This window comes from Chanodichthys erythropterus, chromosome 17 (assembly GCF_024489055.1).
Source record: "Chanodichthys erythropterus isolate Z2021 chromosome 17, ASM2448905v1, whole genome shotgun sequence".
NCBI lineage: Eukaryota > Metazoa > Chordata > Actinopteri > Cypriniformes > Xenocyprididae > Chanodichthys > Chanodichthys erythropterus.
The window spans coordinates 5,541,766-5,553,458 of record NC_090237.1 but is presented as its reverse complement, the minus strand read 5'-3'; positions in this window follow the sequence as shown (position 1 = coordinate 5,553,458).

The window sequence follows — 11,693 nt, the reverse complement described above, 5'->3', positions numbered from 1 at the left end:
ATGATAAACAGGGTAACACTTTAAAATCAGTCCCTCCAGAAAAACGCGGAATTTTTTTGTGATTTTGTTAAAAAATGCGATGGAATATGCGGGATATTTTTGCAATTTTATGCGATGAAATTGCGGGAACTTGCAAAAACTGCGGTTTGATGAAAAACAGAAAAAAATAAAAGGTGATTCCCCCAACACCCTGTTCTCGCTAGGCTACTACTTTAATGTAAAGAGTAATTTCCTATTACTTCCTATGATAAGCAAGCATACTACATCACAGAATATTTAAGTTCTCATTGTTTTATTTCAGACCTTAATTAACACATGGCTCAAACTTACAAAACATTGAGTCAAACAAGTTCTGTAGCTTTACAAAAGGAATATGAGTTTGTAGAAAGGCGCTATATAAAATAAACGTATTATTATTAAATTACTTACTTTTTCAGACATCAAATGTCACTGTTCTTCCATGGCTGACATGTGCTCCCCTGCTGGTCTTCATTTCCATGGTTACGGCATAAACAAGACTTACCCTCAAAAAAATCCTTGTTGTAATCATAGACTGTCGCGGTAATGACAGTATTGTTGTGGACAATACTAAATTGTTAAAAATATTCACAAATTGCACAGATATGAACCCAAATTATGCATCAAGTGCCTTTTTAAGTTACTGTTTAAACATATATTGTGATTTTTTAATGAACTGATAACATTTTATCACATTTTCAGAGCAGACAAGTTTTAAAGTCGGGGTTGGGGACAAGGCTTGAGTAGCCAAATATTAGTGATGAAAACATTTTTAAAAATGGAAATCATACTGATTTTAGTGTATAAAATTTTTTGGTGGTGCAATAAATATTATTTGAAATAACTAAACTATTTATTTTATAATATATTATTTTTAACATGAATGTATAATCTGGGGACATAAAAGTTCCCCTAATTGAAGAATCACCCACATATCCAACAACTTCTATAAAAATGAATAAATAAAATATTTTTTAAAATGTGTGCTTCTTCCTGCCTGCTTCCGCTGCTGCTTTAACCATCCTTGGCGGTGGCAAAGTGAAAGTGGTTTTCCAGCGTCAACACGCAGTTGCACGGAGTGCAAAATATTTTGCCCCCACTGTCATGTAACACACCGGGAAACTGCTTCGCGCGGTCTTTTGCGCTTATTTTTATTGGCAAATGAGAATGATTTGTGTGCTTCATCATGGTTTCATGGTTTGCAGATGATGTTCACGTCGCGTAATTACGTCACTTCACAAGGTTCCCATGGCAATAGGGGGAAAATAATGGCGCTTTACTAGTGTGAAGTAAACGCAACATTTTTCAACTTTCTGCTAAGATATGTGACTTTTTTGCAACGAAAATGCAGGAATTATGAAATCATGCTAGCCCCGCATATATTTTGCTTGCTGAAATCGGCAATTTATGCGGCGAAAGTGCGGCGTATTTGAAAAAAATGCGGCCCCCGCATAAATATGCGGACATTGGCTGATTATGCATGAAATCAGGCGATCGCATAATCGCGTTTTTCTGGAGGGACTGTAAAATACTGATCCTTCATTAATGAATGAATACACAGGAACCAATGAGTAATGCATTATTAACACTCTCTATTAACTATCAAGAAACTCTGATTAATGAATTAGTAAGTAATAGCACTCAATTGAAGGTGGTAGTTCACTATTAACTAATCAATAACTACTGTTTTTTCATTCCTCCCAGAGAACTACTGAGAACTATATACAGGTTCATAATTAACATGAATAATGCATAATGTATAATTAATTCTAAAGTGAAGGCCTTGGTAACCCACTAGTGATGACTGAAGTATTACCAAATCCTTCAGAAGGAATTACTAATTATTTGGATCAGTATTCTAATATGAGAAACGAGAACTCTCTAGAAACTACTGAAGTCTTTGTAAACTTTTGATGTTTTTGTAAAGTATTGGATAATAATAACTCAAGAGTCACTATAACTAGGCCTACTATATTTGGATCAGTATCCTGACGTGAATATACAAAACATACAAAAACATCAAAAGTTTACAATTTCAGTAGTTAGAGAGTTCTCATGTTTCTCACTTTAGAATACTGATCCAAATAATTAGTAATTCCTTCTTAAGTGTTTAGTAATACTTCAGTCATTGCTAGTGGGCTACCATGACCTTTACTTTAGAATTAATTATACATTATGCATCATTCATGTTAATTATGAACCTGTATATAGTAGTTCTTAGTAGTTCTCTACCCCACATACTCTCATTATCAGTCGCTCCAGCAGCCTTGTTCCACTTCAATGGCATTCAGCCACACTCTCCTTCATACTACAGTAATGGTAATAAATCTTTAATACATTAGCTCACCCATGAATATGATTTCTGCCTGAGTCCTGTCAGACAACACATTTGATTTTGTGAAATCAAGGCATCATCAAACTATGTCTTTGTTTTAAATAAGCGACCTCTAGTGCTGAAAAATTACATATTGTTCCTTTATACTGTTGACAAATTACACACTATTACATGTAAAAAGAAACCTGTGTGTGAATCTTCAGTAAAGAAGTGAGAGATACATGTTGGAAGCCACAAAGTGTGAGTTTATTTAATTGAGAGATTTAAATAACACTGGCAATGAGGAGGACAGTGTGACACGCGCTTTTAATCTCATTTTCTTTAGTTTACTCCAGTTATCTTCTGGAGAAGTCGTCACACAGAGTTTCACACACTGTCCTGTCAATGATCACTCAGTGACTTCAATATCAATTTGAAAAATATAATATTAAGAATAAATGCAGGAATCCAGATATTTTCAAAATTTATTCTTGTCACTGTATATATTGTATTCATATTGAAATGGTTCTTTGTTCAGATGTTTCAGTTGTAAATTTATATCATTGTCAAGGCCTCATATTCACAGTGTCTCTGCTGCCCTCTGCTGGTGAACAACATCAATAATACAGATTCAATCTTCTTCACTTACACATTCTTCTTCTTCACAACTCAAAACTGCAGTGATCTTCTGAATTACATTTCTGAATATAATTACATTAAATAAATGTCTACAAGCACAAACTCTTCCTGTCCTTCACCTCAAGTGAGAATAGTGTTCATTTTTACACTTTTGTGTTTTGTTCACTTATTCATAAAATGCTTTGAAATGTTCATCTTTGACATCATCAGTCAGGGTGTCGATAATATTTTTAGTATGACTGAATATGATTAAACCAGTAATGATACATTACTGTATAATTTTAACAGTGGTGTATTAATTATTACTTTAAGATCTATAATGCAAATGTCTGAATTTATCTGTTAGTCAATACACTGTAAAAAATAAAACAAAGATTATTAGAGCACATTTTACAAGCCAATACTTTTTAAGTTTTTATAGTTTTATAGTAATAATTTTACATTTAATTCAATGCTACTTGCCATTTCTTTTTAAGTGTTTCAGGAATTTACTAGTAATTTCTGAGTGAAAATTGTTTCAACACCATTTATTTCAGTCTACAAAACATCCTCAAGCACTATTATTATGAAGCACAGTCCTGTAATACATGTAAACACAGCAAGAAAGAACAAGAAGATCATATGGAAAGACGTCTCAATAAGGCAGTTTTTAGAAACAATGACGTCAGCAGTTTAAATCAACCCATCATTCACAATTTAATATGAGCAGTTTATGGATGTGTGTTGGGGTTGATCTCTGTGTTCAATACGAGCTGATCATCATTTCTCCTGATCTAAAGACTGTTATGTGCTTACATATGAATAACACTGATTTCTTGTAATACTAATGCCAAATCAGACTAAATGACGGAACAAAATGTGATTTTTAAAGACACCTGAAGGCAAAATAAAATGCTGTTAGTTGTAGAAGGTCTGCTGTTTACATTTAAAAACCAATGATAAACATTATTTGACATGGAAATGGAGTTTACTGGAAATTACTGGAGTAACAAAGTGGTAGCAAAGTCACTTTTATTTATAAAGCACTTTATACTGTATACAAGATTGTTTCAAAGTATCCTCACAGAAATATACAGGAAAACAGAAACAATTATTAGAAAAATTCAAATTGTGCTTTAATACAGTGCAGTCAGAAATGTATGTTATTTATACAGTTATACAGTATTTTATACATACATATATATATACAAGTTAACAGAGTTAGTGTATAACTCACATACTGTACAGTCATCATAACATTTATGAAACCCTGTCTTAAAAAAGCTATATTATTAATCTATCAGTCTGTATTCAGTATAACAAGAAACACAAACGGTGTCTCTCTGTCAGCTCTCTGAGCTCTCTGCTTCAGGACCCTGTGGTTTCTGCTGCGTGATTCAGATCAGAGGAGTTTATAAACACTGTGGTGAATTTCTCAAGTTACAGTGGAGAAAGAAGAGAGTGTCAGTGAGGAGAGTGTGTGGAGCCGGACTCAGAGCGGATATTTTAATGGGAATGGGAATTTCCTCAAAACCTGTAAATAAAAACAGTTTCTCCAAAAATAAAATGGTCAATTATGTAAAATCAGACATTTATTTAATCGCGTAAGTACAGTGTTTATTTGGATGTTTACATTTTTTTTTTCATTCTGTATTTATTGATTTTGTTGTAGAACCCCCATGAACAAATCAGAATATAGAATTATACAGTTACAGAAAACACTGTCCCTAAAATCAGACATTTATTTGAAATAATAAAAATCTGAAACATGCCTTAACTATTTGAATACAGATCACTTATAAACAAGTCAAATCTCTCTGTTTATCAAATATGCAAAATGAAACTGTAAGAGCTGAAAATTAATGAAGAACTAAAATGAAATTTATTGACCAAAAATTATGCAAAAACTATACCAGAAGCCAAAAACAATAAATACATACAACTATACTACCAGTTCTAACTAATGTTATATATAGTACAGTATAAAAGTACAAAATAGTCTCCAATAAATTGTAAATTTAAAAAACAAAACAAAACAAAAAAAACAATTAAGTGTCAGTGTTGATCAATGGTTGAAACAACTTTCAAACAGGTTTCTTGCTTTTTATCTCTTTTTTTTTTTAGACACTCACGATATTCAGAACACAATAACTATTTTTTCAAAACTGATTTTAATAAAATGCAATCATATCTATACTAAAATATATTTCAAACTGTGTCTGTCACAGACACGCCAGGCTCTACCCTCACACAGACACAGCGCACATCATCACCGGAGTATTAATTACGCACACCTGCAGCCCATCAGCACCCTCATCAATAGCAGCACAAAAGACTCACGCTCTCACTCAGTCACTGTCCAGTCTCGTTTGCACATGGTATTACCTGCTTGCTTACCTCAAGGACTCCTTCGAAGATACTTACCTGTCTCCTGTGTATTCCCTAGACTCCTCATTGTCTCCTCATCCTGCGTTAGTTCATCTGTGTCTGCTCAAGCTCCAAGTCTGCCACCCGTCTGCCATTCCTGCAATACAAAGGACAAGTATCAGAGTGCAGGTAAGTGAAGGCAGGTTAACTTGATGGCAGATATAGATGTAGAACTGTCAACTTTTTGGTTGTTCAATAAAAATCATTACCTGTATTCCTGTGTCGCTGTCCCCTTCTGTTTATGTAACAGAAGACCGGACCTACACTGCTGAACAGCCAGTATGAGCGCTCCAGATCCTTTCCAAGAGCTCGTAGATGTATTACGCTGATCACTCACCACCATTCCACCTGCATCTTCACCAGCGAACACTTCCGCATTCACTGCCGCTTCTCCCTCACCACCTGCGGTCGTTAGTCCCATGCCCAAACCAGCGCCCTTCTCTGGTTTGGCGGAGGATTGCAACGGATTCCTCCTGCAATGTTCGCTGGTCCTGGAGATGCAACCGCACCTGTATCGCGACGACCATGCTAAAGTAGCATTCATTATCTCTCAGCTAGATGGCAAGGTGCTTCGCTGGTCTTCGGAAAACCTGCTTGGGATTCTTCGATCAATGAGCGATTATACCAGTTAAAACAAGGTTCGATGACTGTTAACGACTTTGCTCTCCAATTCAGAACCCTCGCTGCCGCTAGTAGATGGAACGAGCAGGCCCTCATCACCACATGGGTTGGATCCACATGTACGGTTGCATCACGCTGCATATGAGGATTCCATTGGTCTTGAGCGCTTCATTCAACTCTCCATCAGTTTTGCCACTCGTATGCAGTCGTGTCTCGAAGAGCACCAAGGCCAGCTGCTATTTCCATCATCACTCCGCCGACCAGAATCCGTCAGCTCCCCAGAACCAGCCAACGAACCTATGCAGTCAGAAAACACTCATCTGTCTACGGCTGAACGGCAGAGATGGCTGACCCAGAACTTATGTCTGTATTGTGATTTATCTGGGCATTACATCTCTGAATGCCCCACTCGCCCAGCTCGTCCCATGGTGAGTGTGATAGTTCCCTCAATTGACCCTTCACCGGGAGTTTGATTGACAAGTGATCTAACAAATCAGAATGCTGAATCCGCCATTTTGTCTGACAAAGCAGCCAGGAGTTAGAAGATTAACCTTGGTGAAGTTAAACTTGAAAAATTGTGTATATTGACATCTTTCCACGTTTGAAACAACATTGATTCTCATGTTCATTCATGTTTATTTGATGCTATATATGGACTCGTAGGAAGAGATGATCAGTTTACGAGCCTCTTGAGCTGAGGCACTACAGCAATCTGTCACGACACATTTAAGAGCCACAAAACGGTTTTTATTGTTTGAATTTCTTAAAAAACTACACAGTTTGAAAGCTGGGACTTTGTTTAATATCATAGGTAACCTGCTTTGTCTTGTCTGTCGATGTGTTGTCCGTCTCCTCTTTGCTCCACAATGTATTTTTCACTCTGTGTGGTGTGATAGCACCACGGCTTGTTGGACAAAGCAACAATAACTAAGGGGGGCGGGACTTTGCGAAGGGTCAATTAATAAGATGAAACCACTTACCACTGTTGAAAAACCTTACTGCTGCCGATTTATCTCTTCCAGTCAGTGCCCTCCTCAATTCTGGGTCAGCCGGGAATTTCATCTCCGGAGCCCTCTGCCACCAGCTCTAGCTCAAGACAACAGCCACACCGTCGACTTATCAGATTCACTCGGTAACTGGAAGACCCCTTGACCGAAGACAAGTGCGCTTCAGCGCCGGCCCCATCCAACTTCAAGTCGGCATCCTCCACATTGAACAAATCCATCTGCTGGTTCTGGAGGAGTCCACCGCTGACGTGATCTTAGGGCGCCCGTGGTTGGAGCAGCACAACCCGGTCATATCATGGAAGACTGGGGAAATCCTGAAGTGGGGTGACAAATGTTTTCTGGATTGTTTTCCTTAGTTTCCTGTTCCAAGTTCTTCTTGTTCTGAAGAATTACCAGTCTCTGCTACGTCCAGAGAAAATCCCCTAGAGAACCGTTCAGTGGACATTCCCCAGTGTTATTCCCACTTTAGTGATGTCTTCTGCCCCAAGAAAGCCTCCACGCTGCCTCCACACCGACCATGGGATTGTGCTATTGATCTGCTACCGGGTGAGTCAGTGCCCAGAGGGAAAATCTATTCCCTTTCCATCCCGGAGGAGAAGGCCATGGAGGAATACATCCAAGAGGCTCTGTCACAAGGTTACATCCGCCCGTCTACTTCCCCTGCTGCTTCCAGCTGTTTCTTTGTGGCGAAGAAGGGCGGAGGCTTGCGGCCCTGCATTGATTACAGAGCTCTGAACAAAATTACCGTGAAGATCAGTTACCCACTTCCTCTCGTTCCATCTGCCCTGGAACATCTCTGAGGTGCCACTGTGTTCACGTAGTTGGACCTCCGCAGCGCGTATAACCTCATCCGGATACATGAGGGGGATGAGAGGAAGACAGCATTTGTGACCCCTACTGGCTACTACGAATACTTGGTCATGCTGTATGGACTTGTCAACGCCCCCGCCGTATTCCAGGACTTCATCCATGAGGTGCTCCGGGAGTTCCTCCACAAGTCAGTCCTAGTATACTTCGACGACATTCTGATTTACTCCCGGAGCATGGCCGACAATCGCCACCATGTTGCTGAGGTCCTGCAACGCCTGAGGGAGTTCCACCCGTTCCTCAAAGCGGAAAAATTTACCTTCCACCAGCCCTCAGTGCAGTTCCTTGGGTACTACATTGATCGCAGTGGAATCCGGATGGACGAGGGGAAGGTCTCCGCTATCAAGGACTGGCCCATTCCCACGGCCATAAAAGAACTTCAAAGATTCCTCAGATTTGCAAACTTCTATTGACGCTTCATTCAAGGTTACAGTATCATCTCCACTCCACTCACACATCTCCTGCGCAGTAAGCTCAAGTCTCTGTCCTGGACCCCAGCCACCACCCAAGCCTTTGAGACTCTAAAGCAGTGTTTCTCAACCCTGGTCCTGAAGGACCCCCAACACTGCAGGTTTTGTCTTTCTCCCTAATTAAACACACCTGATTCAACTCATAAGCTCATTAGAAGAAACTCCACTACCTGAAATGAGTGTGTCAGACAGAGGAGACTTTCAAAATGTGCAGTGTTGGGGGTCCTCCAGGACCAGGGTTGAGAAACACTGCTCTAAAGGAAGCGTTCACCACCGCTCCCCTCCTGGTACATCCTGACCCTGAAAAAACTTTCATCGTGGATTTCAACGATGCCTCGACCACTGGAGGGGGAGCGGTCCTTTCACAGCAGCAGGGGAATCCAAGTAGACTACACCCATGTGCCTTCTTCTCCCGCAAACTCAACCCGGCGGAGATAAACTATGACATCGGGAATATGGAGCTTCTGGCCATCTAGTTAGCCCTAGAGGAGTGGAGGCATTGGCTCGAAGGAGCCAAACACCCGTTCATAGTATTAAATGACCACAAGAACCTGGAATACCTTCGGGATGCAAAACGACTAAACCCATGGCAAGCATGATGGGCTTTGTTCTTTACCCAATTCAGTTTCTCCATCTCTTATCGTCCAGGATCCAAGAATGTAAAGGCCAACGCTCTCTCTCGCATCCATGGTCCTAATGAGAGCCCTGAAACCCCTGAACCTATTCTGTCGGAGAAACTCTTTGTGAACCCCATCGTCTGGTCTGAGGAAACACTTCACGAGTCCAATGCCTCCACCAACGCTCCGCCGGGTTGCCCCCCAGGTTATCTCTACGTCACCTGGACACGGCGCACTCCCCTCATTCACGCATCTCACATGTCACTGGGCACTGGCCACCCTGGGGTCAATGAAACCCTCTCGCTGCTGAAACATCGCTTCTGGTGGCTGAACATGGCAGCAAACATCAGGAGGTACTTGCAAGGATGCAAGGAATGCACCATCTCAAAAATTCCACGGCATCTTCCCTCCAGGAAACTCCAACCTCTGCCCGTTCCCAACCGCCCTTGGTCACACCTAGGAGTCGATTTCATTACTGATCTTCCTGCATCTGATAATTGTACCTGCATATTGGTGGTTGTTGACAGATTTTCTAAGTCATGTCATCTGATTCCTTTAAAGGTGCCATAGAACGTCTTTTTAAAAGATGTAATATAAGTCTAAGGTGTCCCCTGAATGTGTCTGTGAAGTTTCAGCTCAAAATACCCCATAGATTTTTTTTTATTAATTTTTTTAACTGCCAATTTTGAGCCATAATTATATATACACACCGATTCCCTGCACGGCCCCTTTAAATCTCGTGCTCCCCCGCCCCCGGAGCTCGCACTTGCCTTAACCAGCATAAACAAAGTTCACACAGCTAATATAACCCTCAAAATGGATCTTTACAAAGTGTTCATCATGCAGCATGTCTAATCGCATAAGTACAGTGTTTATTTGGATGTTTACATTTGATTCTGAATGAGTTTGATGGTGCTCTGTGGCTAAAGCTAACATTACACACTGTTGGATAGATTTATAAAGAATGAAGTTGTGTGTAACGTCTGCAGTGTTGTCTTAAATAAGGAGAGATGAGGATCTAAATGCAAACAGTTTATTCCATTTGAAAACAGTCAAACTTGGTTCCAGACATGACAAAGGAATCCACAGATCAGTAGGACATGAATCCTGGAAAGGCAGTGATTAATCCAAGCAGACAATCCATAAATCCAGAAAAGGCAATAACATTAACTCCAGGTCAGACAAGGCACAATCAGCATGGCAGAACAACACAACAAACACTACATTGAGAAACTCAAACAATAACTGACCCCCTCTGACTAAAACCGGGACCTATTTATACAGATCATGCTAACGAGGTAACAAGGGGGAGGGGGAAATCGTCAAGGCAACTAACAAGGGTGACCATAGTAACCAACAAGGAAGTGAGAGCAAGCACAAGGTGAAGACAAACATGACAAGAACACACTTCAACATAAGAGTCCCGAACTCAGACACACACACGTTCTGAGTTCCTTACATTGTGTTTATGAATTAAACAAACTGCAAGTGTTTAAAAAATGAAAATAAGGACAGTCTCGTCTCCGTGAATATAGTAATAAACGATGGTAACTTTAACCACATTTAACAGTACATTAGCAACATGGTAACGAAACATTTAGAAAGGCAATTTACAAATATCACTAAAAATAACATTTTAACAGATATCATAGATCATGTCAGTTATTATTGCTCCATCTGCCATTTTTCGCTATTGTTCTTGCTTGCTTACCTAGTCTGATGGTTCAGCTGTGCAGATCCAGACGTTAATACTGGATGCCCTTGTCTAATGGCTTGAACATGAGCTGGCATATGCAAATATTGAGGGCGTACATATTAATGATCCCGACTGTTACGTAACAGTCAGTGTTATGTTGAGATTCGCCTGTTCTTCGGACCTCTTTTAAACAAATGAGATTTATATAAAGGAGGAAACAATGGTGTTTGAGACTCACTGTATGTCATTTCCATGAACTCAACTCTTGTTATTTAACTATGCCAAGATAAATTCAATTTTTAATTCTAGGGCACCTTTACGGGGACTGCCCACGTCTATGGAGACTGCTGAACTGATGTTTAACTATATCTTCAGATATTCTGGAATTCCTGAGGACATTGTATCAGACCGAGGACCACAGTTTATCTCCAGGGTCTGGAAGGCCTTTTGCGCACTCCTAGGTGTGACCATCAGCCTCTCCTCAGGATACCACCCACAAACAAACGGAAAGACGGAGTGGAAGATACAAAAGATAGGACGCTTCCTTCATACCTTCTGCCACAGCCACCAGGACTCTTGGAACCAGTTCCTGGGTTGGGCCGAGTACGCTCAGAACTCTCTAAGCCTTCCACTGGACTCACCCCGTTTCAGCGCGTACTCGGCTACCAACCCCCACTGTTCCCCTGGTCAGGGGACCCCTCAGATGTACCAGCGGTCGACTACTGGTTCCGAGAGAGCAAGAGGGTCTGGGACTCCGCACATCACCAGCTCCAACGGGCCCTATGCAGGCGCAGAATGACAGCCAATCTTCAACGCTCCAATGCCCCAAACTACCAGCCAGGACAGAAGGTTTGGTTGTCAACAAGGGACATCAGGATGCGTGTGCCCAGTAGGAAACTGAGTCCCAGATTCATTGGCCCCTTCACCATCGTCCGGCAGATCAACCCCGTCACCTACCAGCTCCAGCTTCCACCGGAGTATAAAATTCACCCCACTTTCCACGTGTCACTGTTAAAACCTCACCATCCATCTGTTTCT